The sequence below is a fragment of the Triticum dicoccoides genome, chromosome 3B, assembly GCF_002162155.2.
Source record: "Triticum dicoccoides isolate Atlit2015 ecotype Zavitan chromosome 3B, WEW_v2.0, whole genome shotgun sequence".
Classification (NCBI taxonomy): Eukaryota; Viridiplantae; Streptophyta; class Magnoliopsida; order Poales; family Poaceae; genus Triticum; species Triticum dicoccoides.
In genome coordinates, this window is record NC_041385.1 from 493813604 (window position 1) to 493834492 (window position 20889).

Genomic DNA, 20889 nt, shown 5'->3' on the forward strand with positions numbered 1-20889 from the left:
AAGGATGGTGCCTGCACCTGGCTCCTGAACCTGCCTCCTGGCATGATCTCCTCCTCGGATGAGATATACACCCGCTTCATCGCCAACTTTCAGGGCACTCGCGACAGTCCACCGGCCGTGGGTGACCTATGCCGCATCAAGCAGCAACCCGGAGAGACCTTGCAGAAGTACATCTAGCGCTTCAACAGCGCTCGCCTCAAGATTCCCAAGGTGACCGAGGAGGCCATCATCTTAGCGTTCTCCGACGGCGTCCGCGATGTCAAGATGAAGGAGGAACTGACGATCCATGAAGATCTGTGCACATCTCTAGAGCTGTTCAACCTGGCGACCAAGTGCGCAAGGGCTGAGGAGGGATGCCTCTCCCTTCTCGAGCTCCCAGCTGCAGATCCAGAAGAGAAGAAAGCCAAGGCCAAGGATGTGAAGCGCAAAGGAGCAGCTGTGCTCGCAACAGAGCCGGATACGAAGGACGGCAGGGACCGGCCGGAGTCGTCCAAGGGCAGCCAGTACTGCGTGTAGCACGATCTCCATACCCACAACACCAATGAATGCCTAGAGCTCAGAGCCATGTGAGAAGGCCATGTCGGTCGACGCCCCGAGCGCAACGATTGGGGCTACGTCCGAGGCGGAGGAATAGGTGGAGGAAGATGGGACGACCGTGGCCCTCGCCAAGGGTGGCGTGACCGGCCTCACGAGGACCGCTGGCAGGACCAACCTCGCGAGGGGGCTTGGAGGGATCAGCCTCGTGAGGATCGCCCGCAAGGCAACGCAGGCCTTCCTCCTCTGCCACCACCGCCAAGAAGGAATGACGACCACCATCAGGACGAGGGGGCTGGGGGCTTCCAGGAGCCGCGTGCTATCGCTTGCATCTTGGGCGGTGCCCAGGCCCCAGCCTCTCAGCGCGTCTTCAAGCAGTTCGTTCGCGAGGTGAATGCAGTCCTCCCCAAGCTTGAGGCCACGCGCCCTCTCAGGTGGTCCATGTGCGCCATCACGTTCAGCTCAGCGGATCAGCTCAAGTGCGCGGCAACAGCCGGTGTCCTCCCAATGCTCTGTTCCCCAGTCATCAGCAATGTACAAGTTACCAGGACCCTCATCGACAACGGAGCAGGGCTCAACGTCCTGTCCGTCGAGACGTTCAACAATGTCCAAGTGCCATATGATTAGCTTCAACCGACCAAGCCTTTGTGAGGAGTCACTGATGGTTCCACTGTCCCGATAGGGCAGGTCCGCCTCCCTGTCACCTTTGGGCAGCGCAAGAACTACCATATCGAGCTCATTGACTTCGACGTTGCCCACATTCGCCTGCCATACAATGCCATCCTCGGATATCCAGCACTGGCCAAGTTTATGGTAGTGATTCACCATGGCTACAACGTCCTCAAGATGCCAGGAAGTGGCGGAGTCATCACAGTCCCCTGTGAAGAGAAGGATGCGGTGTGCTCTCTTGAGCGCGCCTTCCAAGCCGCATCAATCGAGGCCCAGACAACAAGAGTGGAAACCTCCCTGAAGCAGCTCCCAAGAAGAAGAAGACATCACCCAGCTCAAGGCCTCAGGAGGCAGGCACCTCCGGTGGCACCGCACCAGGATCTGCGCCCATCCAAGGGGCGCCGCCCTCCATCGCATAGGAAGGCGCACCCGGCGCCCTCCTCGGGCAAGGCTCGGGGGCTCTCTCCGGGAGGGTCACTGACTTTGCCAAGATCACGAGGGAGGCGCTCGGGCACCACTTGGAAGCGTGCTTCTTGGCACGCTTCCCTTAGGTAGGCATAAGGCAAGGAGGGCCCAACCCTTAGGAGTTCATCACCAAGGTCACTCAGGAGCTGCAGGAGTCGAGAGTCATGCGCGGCAACCGCCGCCTGCCCGGCGTAGCTCCCCATCCAGGCGATGATGGCGGGCTGCGCGTCTGCATCGACTACCCAGGGCTCAACCGAGTCGCATCTCAGGAGCGCTTTTGGCCTTCGCGCATGGGACGTTGCGAGGGTCCACCTCACAGCTATGTTCGCATGCCTTTCGGCCTGCCGAACGCGGCTGCTGCTCACCAGCGTCTGATGAGGAGCATTCTGGAGGCTCAGGTGGCCAGGCACCACGCATTCCTGGAGGAAATGGAGATGGACCTCACCGAGCCACCCGGACCTCCGGAGCCTCCCGAGGCTCAGAGTCCCGAAGGCTCGTGAGGACTGGCTTCTTCACCACATGTCGCCTCCAACAATCGCTCTGCAAATGGTATTAGGTGACATCTTTCGAGTTTCATTTCAGCTGGGAGCATCCTCAGGGCTGCATCATTCCCAAGTCGCATGGGTCTGTCCCCGCGGCATGTATCCATTTTGCTTATGTCTTTAGCTTACCTTGTTGGGGGCGCCCCTTGGGCCGCATCATCCCCAAGCCGCTCGGGCCTGACTCAGTGGCGTGTGCCTTTCCTTGCGTCTATCTAAGTTGGATTGCCTTTTCATGCTCAACTTGCTTATGATTATCACATCTCGCCCATCGCAGCCCCTTTTTCTCCCTCATGCAAATTGCTTGCACGTTAAAAGGGGGGCGCCTGAGCATCGTGACTCAAGAGCTCTTATTGGCTCTCCAGCCCTCACCCTCTGGCCTTGTCCACGGCATCGCGACCTGGCATACCAGCAGCGGCTGAGACTGCTCGAGGGCCGGGGCCTGAGGACGTAGAGCGTTTGCATCTAACCCTCATGCAGGAACACTCAGCCGCCCAAGGCTCAAGATTAGGCGCAACCCACTTTGAGGTAGGGCCTCGTGAGTCCCTCTCTGGCTCACGAGTGCCCAAATACACCCTGTCTAGCCCTACTGTGCCGGCCACGTGTCAGGGCGGGGTTGTACACGCCCTAGGAGCTCCTCCCGGAGGGGGCCCCCTCCCACGTACCAGTGGAAGCACCATGCTCTATGCTGGCTGACGACACTGCCGAGGAGCGGCTATGCCCGTACACATATGGAAGCGCTATGCTCCGCGCTGATGATAAACAACTGAGGGCAGCCCACGGCTGCATGAACCTCAGGGAGCCCAGAGCTCAATGTCTCGCCTCATTGCAACGCCTACCCTCGGGAGTGCCGCGCGAGGGGCTGGGCACGGGGGCTGCGCCTGGGTCACGCCCGAGCGCACGCCACCCAGCCAGGTCCCTCAGACCTGGTCGTCGCGCGCCCCTCCCGGGGCGGAGCCAAGGTATGAAGACTGTTTGAGCGTCAAGGGGGACTCCTGAGCATCGCGACTCAGGAGCCTAACTGGTCACGTAGCCCCTCACTCATTAGTTCTAAAAGACTAACGACGGTCGAGGTATGCGCGGGGCCGGGCCCTGCCGACGTAGAACGACAGATCCTCTCCTACACTCCCTCCCTGTTTGCTGTTTGCGCGTCAAGGGGGACTCCTGAGCATCGCGACTCAGGAGCCTAACTAGTCACGTAGCCCCTCACTCCTTAGTTCCAAAAGGCTAACGGCGGTCGAGGTATGCATGGGGCCGGGCCCTGCCGATGTAGAATGACAGATCCTCTCCTACACCCCCTCCATGTTTGCTGTTTGCACGTCAAGGGGGGCTCCTGAGCATCGCGACTCAGGAGCCTAACTTGCCACATAGCCCCTCACTCCTTAGTCCCGTCCTGGTGATCCGGTCGAGGCTAACGGCGGCTGAGGTATGCGCGGGGCCTGGCCCTGCCGACGTAGAACACATGCAAATAGGAACGAAACCGCAAAATCTTGCAAATTCAGAAGCAAATATTACAGACCATAAATTGTTCTCACAATACCAAACGCGAGTTTAAACGCCTCCACAAGGCACGGTGCATGTTGTAGGAAACGAAGCAGGAAGGAAACCGCAAGAAGATCACCCCTGGGTCGCGCCGCCGCTCGTGGTGGAGTTGCGCTTGTCGGCTCCACCCCCCGAGGCCGCGGAGCCAGCGGCGCCTCTCTTGGGCGCGGTGTTGAAGGCATGAACTTCGCCAGCAAGGCCTCCGCTCGGCCCTTCATGGCCTCAGCAGCAGTAGCGGAGCGCTTGGCATTCGCAGGCTCCAGCAGGTCGTCAAAGTTTGGCATTGGGGTCGCGGAGGTAGATGTGGCTGAGGATCCACGTCAGCGCTGCGGACGAAAGGACGCGAGCCTCAACTTCGACCATGGGGCCGATGCCGGTCACGACCTCCTCAAGCGCCTCGACCAGGAAGGGAACCAGCTTGGCGGGGCCTTCCATGGCTCCGGCCAGCGGTTTCTCCAGGCCCTCTTCATAAAGCGTCTTCAGCGCCGTGCGGGCCCTCTCCTCATAACGCGTGAAGGCCGCGCAGTCCTCGGCTAAGACCTTTGCCTTGGCGTCAGCTCAACCCCCTCCACTTTCAGTGTCTGCGCCAGCATCTTCAGCCGGCCACGGTCAGCTGAGAGTTCAGCATCGCAGTCCATGATGGCAGCCTCCCGAGCCTTCATCTCCTCCTTTGCCTGACGGTCACGAACCTCCTTGGTGAGCTCATCACGCAGCCCTTGCAGCTCGCCCTCCAGCATCTTACAGTGGCCCTTGATAGTTAAATCATCCTTCAATGTCGCGTCGCAAGCGGCTATGGCCAGGGAGGTGACTTGCTTCTCCTCCTCGGAAGCCGTCACAGCCTGGCTCAGCGCCGCTCGGACGGAGGCATCAGAGCGAACCCAGCCAGAGACCAGCTCCAGGCGCCCGGTCACCAGTTGGGGGTCGGCGCCCCGGAGATCCTCTCGCAGCTGACTCAGCTCATCGGCAGCGCGGTCCAAGGCGACGGAGGAGGCAGAGGAGACGGGAACCGGCGGAGTAGGAGGGGAAGACGGCAGCGTGATCACAGCTTGGGAGGCAGGGTCCTCCTGAGCCTTGACAACTTCAGCGACTGCATCAAGCGTAGGCACCTCCAGAGTCAGCGGGGCCACGGGGGCTGGCTCCCTACCAGGGCGTCCCTCCTGGCCTTGCGAGGACGATCGGGCAGGGGAAATGCGGGCGCCGCTGCCTCCCTTTCCCACAAGTGAATACGCGGCCACGGCAGGTGAGCCCGCCCCAAGAGGGGTTGCTGTATCTCCCTTCAGCCTCTTCGCCGCAGGTGGCAGCCTACCCAAATAAGGATGTCAGGCCTCGACGGCAAAAACAGGGGCAAAGCGAAGTTCGAGTACTTACTGGTTGGCTGATGCGGGTCCCACGGACTCCGACCGAGCTTGAAGCCCGAGAGCCTGTTGCGGGGCTCAGCCTCGGGAGGTCCAGCAGCGGAGGAAGGCGCACCAGGATGGCTGGAGCTGGCTCTAGCCGGCGCCAGGGCTGGAGTTGACCCTCAGGAGATCAACCCAGACCTGTCCTTCTTTGGGATCAAGGGCGGGTCCTCTCCCCCTCTCCTGGCACCGGCCTCGTCGTCATCCGACATTGAGCGGAGGGTGCTGGACCTGCGCCAGGGGGAAGTCTCCCCCATCCCCTTGATGGTCGCCTTCGAGTCACGCTCCTGCTCCTCCTCTTCATCTTCCTCCCCTCCCTCGCCGGAATCATCAGAGGACAAGTCCACCGTCGCTGTCGTTGCCTGGCCCTCAGGGGCCTCTGCCGGCACCAAACAAACCCCGTCGAAGGTGGGCATGGTGTCCACCACCCGCTCCTAGTTGTCACGAAGGAACAAGGGGACCGGAGCGCCCTCCGGGCTCGCCTCGTCCTCCCCGACAAGGAAGCAGAGGGTTGCGGTTAGATCCTCATCAGCCAGGGCATCCGAGCTCAGGTGGAGGACGACGTCCGCATCCTGGAGCCTCCACAGTGGGTGCGAGTGCGCATGAAGAGGGGCCACCCGGTGCGACAGGAATTCCCTCAGGAGCGTGGCCCCGGTCAGCTTCGCCGCCCTCAGCTTGCCCGGCCTCAGGTTAACGTTCATCTTCTCCAGCACCAGCTTCCCCCGCCGGTCGTCGATCTTCATGTGAGACCACGCCTCGACAGCCTAGGGCTGCTCCGTGGGCAGCTCCAGTAGGGAGTTGTTGCATCTGGCGTCCACCATGACCCACTTGCTCTAGAAGCCGTCGGCCCTCTTCCCGGCCTTCGAGATCGCGTTGGCTTTGGAGTACGCCACAAAGCCTGCGCACGCCGAGATATTGGCGCCAGTGACCCGGAGGGAAAAGAAGTGGCGTAGCAAGGCCACAGAGGGCATCACCCCAACGTGTGCCTCACAGTAGTAGGCAAAGATCGCCATGAGGAGAACGGAGTTGGGGTGGAGATGCAGAGCATGCAGCTGATATTGGCAAAGGACAGCAAAGAAGAACTCAGAGAAAGGGGGCACCAGGCCAGCGATGACGACGCTCATGAAGAGGGGGTAGAAGGTGCTCCCCTTGTCCTCCGGCCGAGCGGAGCTGGGCCGAAGCGCAGTCTCCCCCATCTCATTGCCCTCCGCCGCCGCCATGTGGCGCGTGAGGGCGAGATTCTTCTCCGTCATGTTTGGAGGATCCAGAGCCGGCGAGTACCAGGTCGGTGGAGCCCCGGCCACGGTCCTGCGGGGCGCCATTGCTCGCCGGAGGCGGAAGGTTGAGGCAGATCTGGAGATTTAGAAGCAGGAGGGCGAGGAGCAAGAAAGGGGATCTGAAGCAAGGAGAATGAGAGTAATGAAAGTAAGACTAACCCAAGCCAGCCTTTTTGTCAGTCGGGCAGTTGCTGAGGCGGCGTGGGGAAGTGGAGACGCCCACGTCCAATTAACCGCCACATGACGCCCAAGGCCGCAGGTTGTTGGGACCCGCGGCACTCCGCACTTGCCCCTTCGCTTCTCTGCTAAGCCAAGTCCGAGCGCGCCTTGGGCCCGGGGGCTACTGTAGGCGTTCTGGGAATGGGGGTCCCCAGACTTGCCTGCATGCGGACTGCGGCGTGGCTCAAGTGGTGGCCCAGTACGGCCCATCTTCATCAACACAAAATCAAGACCCTCACGAGGGGCCAAGCTTCGCGGGGCGGATGACGCAAAGCTTCCTTAGGAGCGGCCTCGCCAGGCAGGCTCGCGAGGAGGCGGAGAGATCAAGGCAAGGGTACCTCGCGAGGTGCCCATGACGCAAGCCATGACGATCGAGACCAGGCGGGCGCCGCCTGCACAGTGTCCTTGTTTCCTCTTTGGTTCAAAGGGGGCAAGTAGAGGTGCGGAGTACCGAGGCATCAGGCAAAGGTTACCATTTCGGTGCAACGAGACCAAGACCAGTAGACCGGCAGCATGGAGGTCACCGTGGAGCCCAAGACGGCGTCATCGCCAGTGCCTTTGGCAGCCGAAGACCAACTTTAGTCAGGATAGCTTGTACTAGATGTTCCCCTTCAAAATGGCCATTGTTGGCGCCCTTCCCGCTCAATATTTGGAAAGAGGACCAGGGCCTCTATAAATAGAGATAGCCACCACAGTAGAAAGGCATCAAGTTCTCACCAAGCCAACAGGGATCGAATCCCTTCCTATGAGAACACCACACCTGCTCAAGAACACCTCTCGGGAGGCTGTTCTTCCCCTTGTACTGCTCATCATTAGCCCCTGAGGCAATCCACCACACCACACACTGGAGTAGGGTACTACACCACAACGGTGGCCCGAACCAGTATAAATCTTGTGTCCCTTGTGTTGTTCATCATTAGCTTAGATTCTCGCGTGGTATTCGGACGTGGATTGGTAGGGGGAAGATCTTCACACGCACCCCAGAGTTTGAACCTCAAGGGTCTGCCGGAACCCAACATCCGACAGCAAGTCCCTCGCGGCGTTGCGCCGACGAGCCGGCGCATATAGGCAGTGGAAGGGTTGGATGTGTCGCAACCACGATGCACTCCCCTCCACCGCGGCCGGCCCGTCGGGTTGACGCCCGCGACAACGTGTCCATGGTGTCGTCTGACCCTCGGGCGCATTGTGACCGACGTCAAGTTCTTCGAGAGCGGCTCAAGGAAGACACCCGGACCACTATCGAGCGGCGATGGGAGGCACGTCATCAATCTGATAGGCGTGCTAGGCCTACTACATATAGGCCTGCACCGGGGGACGCTGGCGACTTGCCCTATGCAATAACTTGTCCAGCATTTACCAATGAGCTGTGGCAGTTCCAGTGGCCCAACACCCGCGTGTTCAAACCGGAGGTTCCGGAGAAGTGCGACGGCAAGACCCATCCGTCTGAGTTCTTGAGCATTTACACCATCATGCTGCAAGCTGTCGGAGCACGAGACGACAAGGTACTCGCCAACTATTTCCCATTGGCGCTCAAGCCCAACGTCAGGTCATGGTTGATGCATTTGCCGATAGACTCCATCTCCTATTGGTCCGATCTGTGCCACGAGTTTGTTGGTGCCTTCACGGGTGGCGATGTAGCTCCTGGCCAGGCAAGCGATTTGCATGTGATCCCTCAGAGGGACGACGAATGCTTGCGTATATACATACAGAGATTCAGCCATGTGCAGTACAACATCCCCGATGTTCATCCCACCGCTGTCATCAGCGTGTTCCATCAGAACATGCGCAATCGTAAGATGCGCAAGGAGCTGGCGATGAACAAGGTTGCGGATGTTGCTGAACTATATGTTCTGGCCGACAGATGTGCCCAAGCTGAGGAACGGAGAAAGTACCCCGGCGAGGATGCTGACGCAGGAAGTAACTCTAAAGACGAAGACGTCGTCGCCCCGGCGAAGAAGGGCCGACAATGCAACAGGACTACGCTCGTGCAGGACCTCGAAGAGACCTTGCGAATTTACACAAGATCAACCTCAAGCTCAACCCAGAGAAGTGTGTGTTCGGTGTTCCATCCGGCAAACTTCTCGGTTTCTTTGTGTCTCAACGCGGAATCAAAGCGAACCCCCACAAGATCAAAGTGATTGAGCAGATTGAGGCACCCAGGCGAGTCAAGGATTTCCGTTGGCTTGCTGGTTGTGTTGCCGCCTTGAGCAGGTTCATCTCTAAATCTGCTGAGCATGCCCTCCCCTTTTCCAAGATTTTGAAAAAGGCGGGTCCAATGAAATGGATTCCGGAGGCAGAGGTAGCGCTGCAAGATTTGAAGAGGTACCTCTGCTCTACACCGATACTAGTCGCACCCAAACCACAAGAGCCATTGCTACTATATTTAGCAGCGACGAATCAACTGGTCAGTGCTATGCTGGTGGCGCAGAGAGAAGTTGAGGAAGAGGCAACAGCGGCAGCAAGGCCATCGGGTGAGGAACCAGGGCCGACAGGGCTCGATGCGGGCAAGGCAGAACCCCCGGCAGAGTTTGGTTCCAGCAAGACAAAGTTTGGGCAAGTAAGCAAAGTAAGGCAGAAGAAGAAGGTGGTGCAGCACCCAGTCTATTTTGTCAGCTCCCTCTTGCAGGGGGCTAGGTCAAGGTATTCTGGAATGCAGAAGTTGCTTTCTGGCCTTCTTATGGCCTCAAGAAAGCTGCGCCACTACTTTCAAGCACATGAGATCACCGTCGTCACTCGCCTCCCGTTGCAATGAATCTTGCACAACCCAGATGAAACTGAGAGGATTGTGGAGTGCGCATTGGAGCTGTCGAGCTTTGGGCTGAAGTTTGAAAGTACTTTGACGATCAAGAGCAGAGCTTGGTAGAATTCATAGCAGAATGGACATCCACGCCCGACGAAGAAGTTCAAGAAACCACCCTTCCTGGAAAAGAGGCAAATATTCATTGGATTATGTACGTTTTCTCATTACAAGGTGTTGGTGCCGGTGTGCTGCTCATCGCGCCCACCGGGGAGCGCCTCAAGTACGTAGTCCAGATGCATTTTCCCCGGGAGAGGTCACAAACAACACCGTAGAGTATGAGGGGCTGCTTGTTGGTCTCAGGATCACGGCGGACCTCAGAATCAGGAAGCTTATTGTCAGAGGAGATTCACAAGTTGTCGTCAAACAAGTCAACAAGGATTATCATATCCCGTTGATGGAGGCTTACATGGATGAAATGAGGAAGTTGGAAGAGCGCTTTGACAGTCTTCAAGCAAAGCATGTTCCTTGAGCAGAGAACAACATTGCCGATGACTTGTCAAAGCACGCTGCCCTCAAGCTACCTGTGGAAGCAGGTACCTTTGTGCTTCAGTTAACTCAGCCATCCATTGAACCATCAGCAGGACAGAACAAGTGAAGGAAAGCGGGTCCCGTCAAGTACTTTCCTGCTGAGCTCCCAGGAGCCACCGACAAGGAAGTTGCCGGGTACCCCAAGCTTCCCAGGGAGCAGCAGCCTCTGGTGGGGCCCCAAGCCTTTGCCGTAGAGATGGTTGCCCCGTGGCAGAAGACATGCCTTTAGTCCTCCTCGTCGAGCCTCAGGCTCCAGCATGGGTGCAACATACAGTTCGTTTCCTCCTAACAGGGGAGCTCCCTGAGGAGCAGGAAGAAGCCTAAAAAGTAGCCCATCGGTCCAGCATGTAGCAGTTTGGGGATGATGTCCTATACAGAAGGAGACCGAACGACATGAAATTGAAGTGCATTCCTCGGGAGGACGGACTGGAGCTGCTGGCAGAGATACACGGAGGCATATGTGGCTCCCACATAGGGTCAAGAGCCCTTGCCGGCAAAGCATTCCGGCAAGGTTTCTTCTGGCCCACTGCCCTCCAGGATGCAACGGCACTAGTAACCAAGTGTGAAGCGTGCCAGTTTCATTCAAAGAAGCTTCATCAACCAGCCCAGGCTCTTCAAGCAATTCCTTTTTCCTGGCCATTTTCGGTCTGGCAGCTCGACATACTGGGCCCCTTTCCCCGTGCTGTCGGGGGCTTTGAGTACTCACATGTTGCGATTGACAAGTTCACAAAGTGGCCAGAAGTAGAGCCAGTGAGAAAGGTGACAGCACAGTCGGCTGTCAAGTTCTTCAAGGGACTCATTTGCCATTTTGGTGTGCCAAACAGAGTCATCACCGACAACGGGACACAGTTCACGAGCTGCACCTTCATGCAGTATATCCAAGACCTTGGCAGCAAAGTTTTCTTTGCTTCTATTGATCATCCAAGAAGCAATGGCCAAGCGGAAAGGGCAAATGCTGAAGTGTTGCGAGGCCTCAAAACGAGAACTTTCGACAGGTTGTGCAAGTGTGGAAGATGCTGGATTGATGAATTGCCAACAGTTCTTTGGTCAATCAGAGTGACTCCAAATCGAGCCACTGGCCAGACACCCTTTGCCCTGGTAAATGGGGCAGAAGCAGTTCTCCCCATGGAGCTCATATACAGGTCACCTTGAGTGCTCGCTTATGATGAGCTTGAGCAAGAGAAGTTGTGCCAACATGAGGCGACGCTCCTTGAGGAAGATTGTCTTCGGGCTGCTGTGCGAGCCACTCGCTACCAGCAAGCTTTGCGCCGCTACCATAGCCACAAGGTTCATGCCCGAAGCCTTGAGGAAGGCAACCTTGTTCTTCGGCGTGTTCAGTCCACCAAGAATTCAAACAAGTTGACGCCAAAGTGGGAAGTCCCTTATCGGGTAATACGAGTCACCAGGCTCGGTGCAGTCCGCCTGGAGACTGAAGATGGCATTCCGGTGAGCAACTCCTGGAATATCGAACATCTTCACAAGTTTTACCGTAAGGAGCGGTTGCCGGGAGCCCCGACAACCCCCTTTTGTACTAACCTTGCCGACAGGGCATGTAACCCTATGTGCAGAGCCAGGCGCAGACCCTGTGCGCAGTCAGATAAATTTTAGTATGTACAGTTTCCTGCTAGTTTCCATGTTTAAGTACATATATGTATGCATGCATGTTTGTCCAGGATATTTTGCTACCTTAGATCCTAGCAGGTACTGGGGGACCGCCAAGATTCCGTGCCCCTTTCCTCTCCTCCTTTCAGCCGCAGTGACAATGCTCCAATAAGAGATTGAGAAGACTGCCCGACATGTCATCCCCTTTCCTCTCCTTCCCATCCATGTTCGTAACTTGTGACTTGTGCATTAGAAAACCTTGCCACTCTGTTTAAGACTTAGGTGCTCCCATCCCCAACTCGAACGCTGCTTCGGTCGGGGTGGTTGCAGTAACCTTTGGTAAAAAGAGATTTGCGGGGGGCTGGACCCTGCGTGTGTAACCTGGTAGGTGTGACTCTCCGGAAGGCACAGAGGGCGCCGGCAAGGTAGCTTGCCGGGGAAACTCATTTATTTTTATTAAAGGGGCGTTTCGCCTCTGCACGATGATATGCATCCGTCGTATCTATAATTTTTTATTGTTCCATGCCAATATTATTCAACTTCCATATACTTTTGGAACCTTTTTATGCTATTTTTGGGACTAACATATTGATCCAGTGCCCAGTGCCAGTTCCTGTTTGTTGCATGTTTTATGTTTCACAGAAAACCCATATCAAACGGAGTCCAGACGGGATAAAAATGGACAGAGAATATTTTTGGAATATTTATGATTTTTGGGAAGAAAAATCAATGCGAGACGGTGCCCGAGGGGGGCGAAAGGCAGGGGCGCCCCCAGGGGGCAGGCACGCCCCTGACCCTCGTGGGCACCCCGTAAGGCGGTTGCTGCTCTTCTTTGGCCGCAAGAAAGCTAATTTTCGGGAAAAAATATTGGCGAAGGTTTCAATCCAATCGGAGTTACGGATCTCCGGATATATAAGAAATGGTGAAAGGGCAGAATGCCAGAACGCAGAAACAGAGGGAGACAGAGAGACGGATCCAATATCGGAGGGGCTCTCGCCCCTCCTATGCCATGGGAGCCATGGACCAGAGGGGAAACCATTCTTCCATCTAGGGAGAAGGTCAAGGAAGAAGAAGAAGAAGGGGGGTTCTCTCCCCCTTGCTTCCGGTGGCGCCGGAACACCGCCAAGGGCCATCATGATCACCGCGATCTACACCAACAACTTCACCGCCTTCATCACCAACTCTTCCCTCCTCTATGCAGCGGTGTAACCCCTATTTTACCCGATGTAATCTCTACGTAAACAAGGTTCCCAACGCTATATATTATTTCCCAATGATGTATGGCTATCCTATGATGTTTGAGTAGATCCGTTTTGTCCTATGGGTTAATTGATGATCGTGATTGGTTTGAGTGGCATGTTCTATTATTGGTGATGTCCTATTGTGCCATCCATGTCGCGCAAGCGTGAGGGATTCCCGTTGTAGGGTGTTGCAATATGTTCATGATTCGCTTATAGTGGGTTGCTTGAGTGACAGAAGCATAAACCCGAGTAAGGGGGTTGTGGCGTATGGGATAAAGGGGACTTGATGCTTTAATGCTTTGGTTGGGTTTTACCTTAATGATATTTAGTAGTTGCGGATGCTTGCTAGAGTTCCAATCATAAGTGTATATGATCCCAGAAGAGAAAGTATGTTAGCTTATGCCTCTCCCTCAAATAAAATTGCAATAGTGATTACCGGTTTAGTTATCGATTGCCTATGGACAAATAACTTTCTTGTGATAAAAAGCTCTCTACTAAAACTAACTTTATTTCTTCTTTATCTAAACAGCCCCTACTTTTTATATACATGCTCTTTATATTCTTGCAAACCTATCCAACAACACCTACAAAGTCCTTCTAGTTTCATACTTGTTCTAGGTAAAGCGAACGGCAAGCATGCGTAGAGTTGTATCGGTGGTCGATAGAACTTGAGGGAATATTTGTTCTACCTTTAGCTCCTTGTTGGGTTCGACACTCTTACTTATCGAAAGAGGCTATAATTGATCCCCTATACTTGTGGGTTATCAAGACCTTTTTCTGGCGCCGTTGTTGGGGAGTCATAGCGTGGGGTGAATATTCTCGTGTGTGCTTGTTTTCTTTATCACTAAGTAATTTTTATTTGCTGTTCTAAGTTGTTCTCTATTTTAGTTATGGATATTGAACACAAAATACCAAAAAAATTAGGTGTACTTGCTACTCATGGAGATGGGGAACCTCCTAAAACCCTCTATGCTCATTATGTGAAAGATATTATGTACTACTTTGATAATCCTGAGAAAACCCCATTCAATTATGTTATGGGAGACACGTTGGTTCAACGTGAATACTTTAGGGATTATCGCTTGACTCAAAAAGGGAAACTATTATGGGATCAAATTCATATGTTGCATTGGTATGCTAGGCAACTATGCTTGAGATATGATTATACTTGTTGCTCTAGGATGAAGGCTCCACACCTTTCCTTTTCATGCAAATTTAATGATAATGAAACCTTGGCTTCTTATGCTAATGGTATATATGATTACTATGATGTGGAACAAACAGAATAATTTGTTGCTTTTATGGGTGCTTATGAAATTTAATCTTTGTTTAAAACGTGTGAAAATCTTGATGATGCTATCTACAGACCTGAAAATTTTGCTATACTTAAATATTGCTATGATAATTATGAATATAATGCCGATATTGATGCATTTATTGAGGAAATCTCCGCTGTCCAAGAAGAGACTAAAATTTTGCAGGAGTCTATGGAGGAAGAAGTTGATGAAATTGTGAGCTCATTGGATGAAAAAGATGATGAGGAGAACAAAGAACAAAAGGAGGAAGAGCGGGTTAGTTACCCATGCCCACCTTCTAATGAGAGTAACTCTTCAACTCATACATTGTTTAATTTCCCTTCGTGCTTACCGGAGGATGATTGCTCTGATGATTGTCATGATCCCATTGATTCTTTTGAAATATCCCTTTTTGATGATGCTTGCTATGCTTGTGGCCAAGATGCCAATACGAATTATGCTTATGGAGATGAACTTGCTATAGTTTGTCAAACATGAAATTGTTTCTATTGCACCCACGCATGATAGTCCTATTATCTTTTTGAATTCTCCCGACTACACTATATCGGAGAAGTTTGTGCTTATAAAGGATTATATTGATGGGTTGCGTTTTACTACTACACATGATGATTTTGATAAATATAATATGCATGTGCTTTCAGCTCCTGCTTGCAATTATTATGAGAGAGGAACTATACTGTCACCTCTCTATGTTTCCAATATGATAAAATTGCAAGAAACTGCTTATACTATGTATTGGCCTTTACTTTGTGTGCATGAATTGTTCTTTTATGACATGATCGATGCATAGGAAGAGAGTTAGACTTTGTTGTTGCATGATATATGTTACTTTGTGCTCACTACTAAATTACAAATCATTCTAAATTAAAATTGGCTTTGATATACCCTGGGATCCGGGTGGATTCATTACTTGAGCACTATATGCCTATCTTAATGGCTTTAAAGAAAGCGCTGCCAGGGAGACAACCCGGAAGTTTTAGAGAGTCATTTATTTCTGTTGAGTGATTTTATATAGTTTAAAAACAAAAAATAAATAAAATAAAGAGGTCAACCCAAAACTTTTCAAAAAGGAAAGCGAAAGTGAGAAAGACGAGCATTGTTAAAGTGGGAGCTAGCCTTGAACTTTGTTCATCTCACGGAAACTTTGTGAATCTTAATTACCAAAAAATTTCATCAAAAATAATTATCCGCTTGTACAATTCCATTGTATTATAAAAATAATGTGCTAAGGTTTGCCTTTAGGATGTTTACAATGCTTGTTGGTTTGGGCGGTGCAGGACAGAAACTTTGGCTGTAGTGCGCGATTTTACATTTTTTACTGGAACGTCAAACGGTTCTTATTCTTTTTGCACTGTCTTGTTATACAAATTTTTTATGTTTCCTAATTTTGGTAGAATTGTTGGGGTACCAGAAGTATGGTGAATGTTCAGATTGCTACAGACTGTTCTGTTTTTGACAGATTCTGTTTTTGATGCATAGTTTGCTTGTTTTGATGAAACTATCAATTTCTATCAGTGGATTAAGACATGGAAAAGTTATATTACAGTAGACACAATGCAAAAACAAAATATGAATTGGTTTGCAGCAGTACTTAGTGTCGTGGTTCTAAGTCTGACAGTAGTGTAGGGGGGGTACAAGGAGAGGCAAGATCCTAGCTATGGAGTAGTTGTGCACACAAGTGTTTTACGAGTTCAGGCCCTTCTCGGAAGAAGTAACAGCCTTACGTTTCGGAGCCCGGAGGCGGTCGGCTGGATTATCTGTGTGAGAGTTACAGGGGTGCGAACCCTTCTACCAGTGTAGGGGACGCCAGGACCCCAGCCAGCCCACATAGCGGAGGGTTAAAGTACATTAAGATCTGGCGTTACTGGTAACACCTTACATAAAGTGTCATTATGACCATAAAGACTACTTAATTACAGACCGTTTGGATTCAGAGTAGATCTTGAACTCCTAGTGGTCGAGTGAGTCTTCATGGTCGAGTGTCTTCATGTTCGTCGAGTGTCTTCTAGTCCGTCGAGTGGATTTCCTCTTGGTCAACTGGAAGACGCCTTCTTATTAAAGGATGCCCTTGGGGAGGGTACCTTGGACAGGTCCATGACCCTACCCTAGGTACATGACTTCATCATTAGCCCCCGAATGGATCAAGGTTTGAGTGAGGAAGGAGTTGGCAAATTTTCCGACCTGTTTCCTGGTGTTGTAAAGGTGTTTTGCTCCGGATCAGTGACTTTCAAGTGAGGATGTCAACTTTCTTTTAGTCGCCTTGACCCATTCTTCATATCTGTCGAGTGAACTTTATGAACTTGGAGTTTTCCGTGCGACGGATCGCAGGAGATCTTCCATCTGACAAGTTGCCCTGCGGTTAGCGGATTTAGTGGGATCCGAATTTTGGGAAGTGCGCGAAGCGGAGAAGACCGCGGTACTCGGATGGGATAAGGCAAAGACGCCTCAATTCCCGTGCCGCCTTTTTCGCCACGTATCGCATGTGCGACTATTTCGAGATTTGACAGGATTGTCTGGGCCTACCCGTCAGCCACTCGGAAGCGACTCCATATAAGGGACAGGGTGGAGGCTTTTGAATAGTGCTCCCTCATTTTCCCCTCCCTCGTCTCTAGATTTCTCCGCCGCGTTCGTCCACTGCTCAGCACCGCTGCTCCGTTCCATCCTCGCCGGCGACAATGGTGAAAGAGAGGACGGCGGCTTTGGAGCGGGCGAAGAAGGTGACGACGAAGGTGAAGGGGAGAGCGACCAGTCGAGGCGGATCCTCGTCGCGGTCCCGTTTGCCGCAAGGTTGGATCCAGGGTGATTGGATCCGCTCGACCATCACCCAAAAAGATCTCGACGACCTGGCCAACGAAGGCCTAATTGCTCATGGGGTGGCGAGGCTCCCGGGGACGGAGTGGCAGCCGCAGCCTCAGGAGGGTGAGTGTGTCCTCTTGGCGACTCATGTAGATCTAGGGTTCTCTCTGCCATCGCATCCCTTCTTTCGAGGGTTTGTGAATTTCTTCGGGGCTCAGCTTCACCACTTTACACCCAATTACATTGCCTATCTCGCCGCTTTTGTATCTTTGTGTGAAAAACTTCTTGGGTTGTCGGCCGCACTGGGGCCTTTTCAAACACGTATTCACCTGTCGTTCTCATACGGTAAAAAAGCCAGCCCCAATGACGAGAGAACTCAGGTAATCCAGATGTGCGAGGGTCTTGGGGTCCAGATGAGGAGTAAGAGCGCTTTCCCAGCTATGACCCTTCCCGAGTCAGTCAGAGGGTGGCAGTCGACCTGGTTCTACTGCTAAGACCAGCCGACGCTAGGGCAGTCGACTGGGCTCCCTCCCTTCTCTATGAGTCGAGTGAACAAGCCATCATCTCTGAAAGTAGTTCCGGAGGAGAAGGCTCAAGTAAAAATGATGATGGAGCGGGTAGTCCAGTTGATTCGTGACGGTGTGACTGGCATGGATCTTCTGGAGGTTTTCCTTCGGCGGCGCATCCAACCACTCCAGTATCGGGGCCACCTGATGTGGTTGTATTCTGGCACTGAAGACACCACTTGGGTCCACCCAGAGGAGGTCGACGATGCCACACTGGAGAGGTGGATGACCGCCATCACAGGGAACAAGGACAACCCTCATGGAGCCAGGAGGATCCCGCCACTCGACCAATCTTACGAGGCAGACAAGGTATGATCACTTTTCTCCGACCGTACTCTCGTTCCGTCCGTTTTGTTTCGTTGCAGACTAGTCGATTGACTTTTGTCTTGCTTGTTGCCTTTCAGGAGACCACTGATTTGTATTCGATGCCCAACGGGGCGCAGGCACAGGCCGAGGAGGAGGAAGGAAGTGGAGGTGAAAGTCAAGAGGAGTGGGAATCGGATGGTGATGAGGGTGACCAAGATGCAGGCTCCGATGAGGAGGAAGAGGAGGAGGAAGAGGAGGAGGAAGTTGTGCCTCCCCGTTCTGAAAGAAGATCCAAGCTTGCCCACGACCCTGCGGTCGAACGCGACAAGGGAGTCGTGTCTGCTGGCCAATCGACGAAACGCCCTCGGACGACTTCACCGGTGCCGACTGAGAAGGCATCGAAGAAACCCCGAGCGGCCCCGACAAAACCGGCGAAGGCCCTACCGAAGATGAGGATGGAGATTCTGACTGTTTCTGGGTAATGGCATAACTCATGTTTTTCATTCTTGGTTGACTCAATCGCTGACCGACTGATTTTTGAAATCGCAGTGCTGCTACTTCTGAAACTTCAGCCAGGCATGAGGATCAAGAAATGGAAGATGTTGCTACTTCTCATCCTGGTATGATCTGTGCGGTTTCGCTTTCGGTCGATTGAATCTTTATTTTTGACTTTGAACTTCTTCTGCAGCTCCACCTAGCATTGTCATCGATCTTCCTGACGATGATGATGAAGCGCCCCTGAGGCCGAGGAGGAGCAGGAAGGCGACTGTTGGCAAGGCTGCTCGGGTTGTGTTAGCACCTGAACCACTGGTTCCAGAGGGGAGCAACGTTGCTCGGGCTACCGTGTCCTTTGCGGAGCCGTTGACGGTTGCCCGCCCTTCGTCGTCGAGTGCTGACCCGCCTTCTCACTTCTCCACCTACCACGTCCCGGAGGACCAAGCAAGCGCTGCCAAGGAAGCCATACGCCAGGACGGGATTATGATGGAGCAGGTGAAGGCGATCCGGACCGCCAGCCATGCAGCTTATGACGCGAGTTCAACTCTCCAGAGTAATGTCCAGGTTAGTTAAACACCGACTGGAAATCTTGATGTTTGTCATGCACCCACTGGGTGTGTCAATTGGAATGTCGGGATTAGTGGGGGCACGCTGAGTGCACCCACTGGGTGTAGTCCCCGGGACTACGGTGGACTGCTGGCAGTCGACTGTAGTCTTTGTGTCTTGAGATTTCTCACTTTTACTTGTTTCACTCGAGCTGGTCGAGTGGAATCATGGAACCGGTGGGGGCACGCTGAGTGCACCCACTGGGTGTAGTCCCCGAGACCGTGGTCGATTGCTGGCAGTCGGCTATGGTCTGAATAATTTTTTTTTAACTGCTGACAGTTAACTGCTTCCGATCAACTGATCGACTCTGAGTCTAGCTGAAAGAACTAGTGGGGGCACGCTGAGTGCACCCACTGGGTGTAGTCCCCGAGACTACAGTTGAATGTTTAGATTCAGCTGTAGTCTTAGAAATACTACGATTTTTCTTTTAGTCACTCGGAAGTGATCTGTCTTTGATGTCTGTCGACTGAACTTTTGCAGAAATCTTGTGACCTTGTTTCTCGTTATACCGAGTTGGAGAACAAGCATATCCTGCTTGAACTTGACCTGAAGCTTGTCCAAGAGAACTTCACGAAGTCGAAGGAGGAGGCAAAAGGTATGTTTGGTGAGAATCTTGACGACTGTCCTTGCTTCTTGCCTGTCTCCGAGTCTGATCTTATTGTGATTTTTGCAGAAAAACCGAAGGATGCTCTGAAGAAGAAGGACCTTGACCTCGCCGAGGCGCAGAAAGCGGCTTCGGACAAGACAAAACTTGCAGAAGAGAAGTTGGCTTCTGTCAGCAAACTTGAAGAGGAAAACACTAATCTGAAAGCTGCTCTCGACGTGGCCAACCAGGAAGTCACTCGACTGAAGAATGCCAATATGGTCCTGAGCGACAAAGCTGGCGAACTGGCGGGAAAGAAGAATGACTTGGAGGTTTATCTAGGAGGACTCGCCAAGAAGCTATTCCTCATGCTCGAAGGTAACCCCTTATATCCGATTGGTAATTACTGACTTGTTGTGGGGATATTAGCTTATCCTTGAATCGTGTCCACAGAATTCTGCCAAAACTTTGAAGAGGAGACTAGTCGAGTGGAGACTGGCTTGGATCCCATCAACTCTCCGGTTGTAACACCCCGGATGTAACTGTCCATCTTTGTAACTCCAACTCTTGCCACTTTCGGCTATGTGATATGATATTCCCTCCGTAGTTGGGTTTTGTCTTTTTTTGCATTTTATTCATGTCATGCATATCATATCATGTCATCATGTGCATCTCATTTGCATACGTGTTCGTCTCATGCATCCGAGCATTTTCCTCGTTGTCCGTTTCGCAATCCGACACTCCCACATGCACCGGCGCACCCCTCTTGTCACTTTTCGTGTGCGGGTGTTGAACGTTCTCGGAATGGACCGAGCCTTGCCAAGTGGCCCTGGTATAGCACCGATAGACCACCTGTCAAGTTTCGGGTCATTTGGAGCTCGTTTGGTACTCCAACGGTTAACCGCACTCCCGCAAAGGCCTCTTTTAAGTTGCAGCCCAACACCCCTCCAAAACAGCCCAATAACCCATCTAAGTCACTTACATGCTCTCCGTCGTCGGATCACGATCGTGAGGGCGAAAACCGCACCCCATTTGGACACTCCTACCTCCCTCTACCTCTATATATAGATCCCTTCCCCGAAATCCGGGCAAACCCTAAAAATCTCCCCTCTCCGCGCCGCCGGAAACGTCCGCCGCCGCGCCCCGGCGAATCAGGCCGCGCCACGTGGGCACCGCCGCCGCCCACCGCCGCCGGCCGCGCCAGGCCCGCCAGGCACGTCCCCGGCCCCCGCGGCCCGCGTCCCCGCCGCCCGAGCGCGCCGCCAACCCCCGCGCGCCTCCCGCGTCCCCGCCGCCCGGGCCGGTCGCCGCCTCCCCACCGGTCGCCGCCGCGGATCCCCGTCGCCTCGCCGTCCGGAGCAAGCAGCGCCGCCCCGGCCCTCCATCTCCGGCGCGCGCTCGCCGCCCG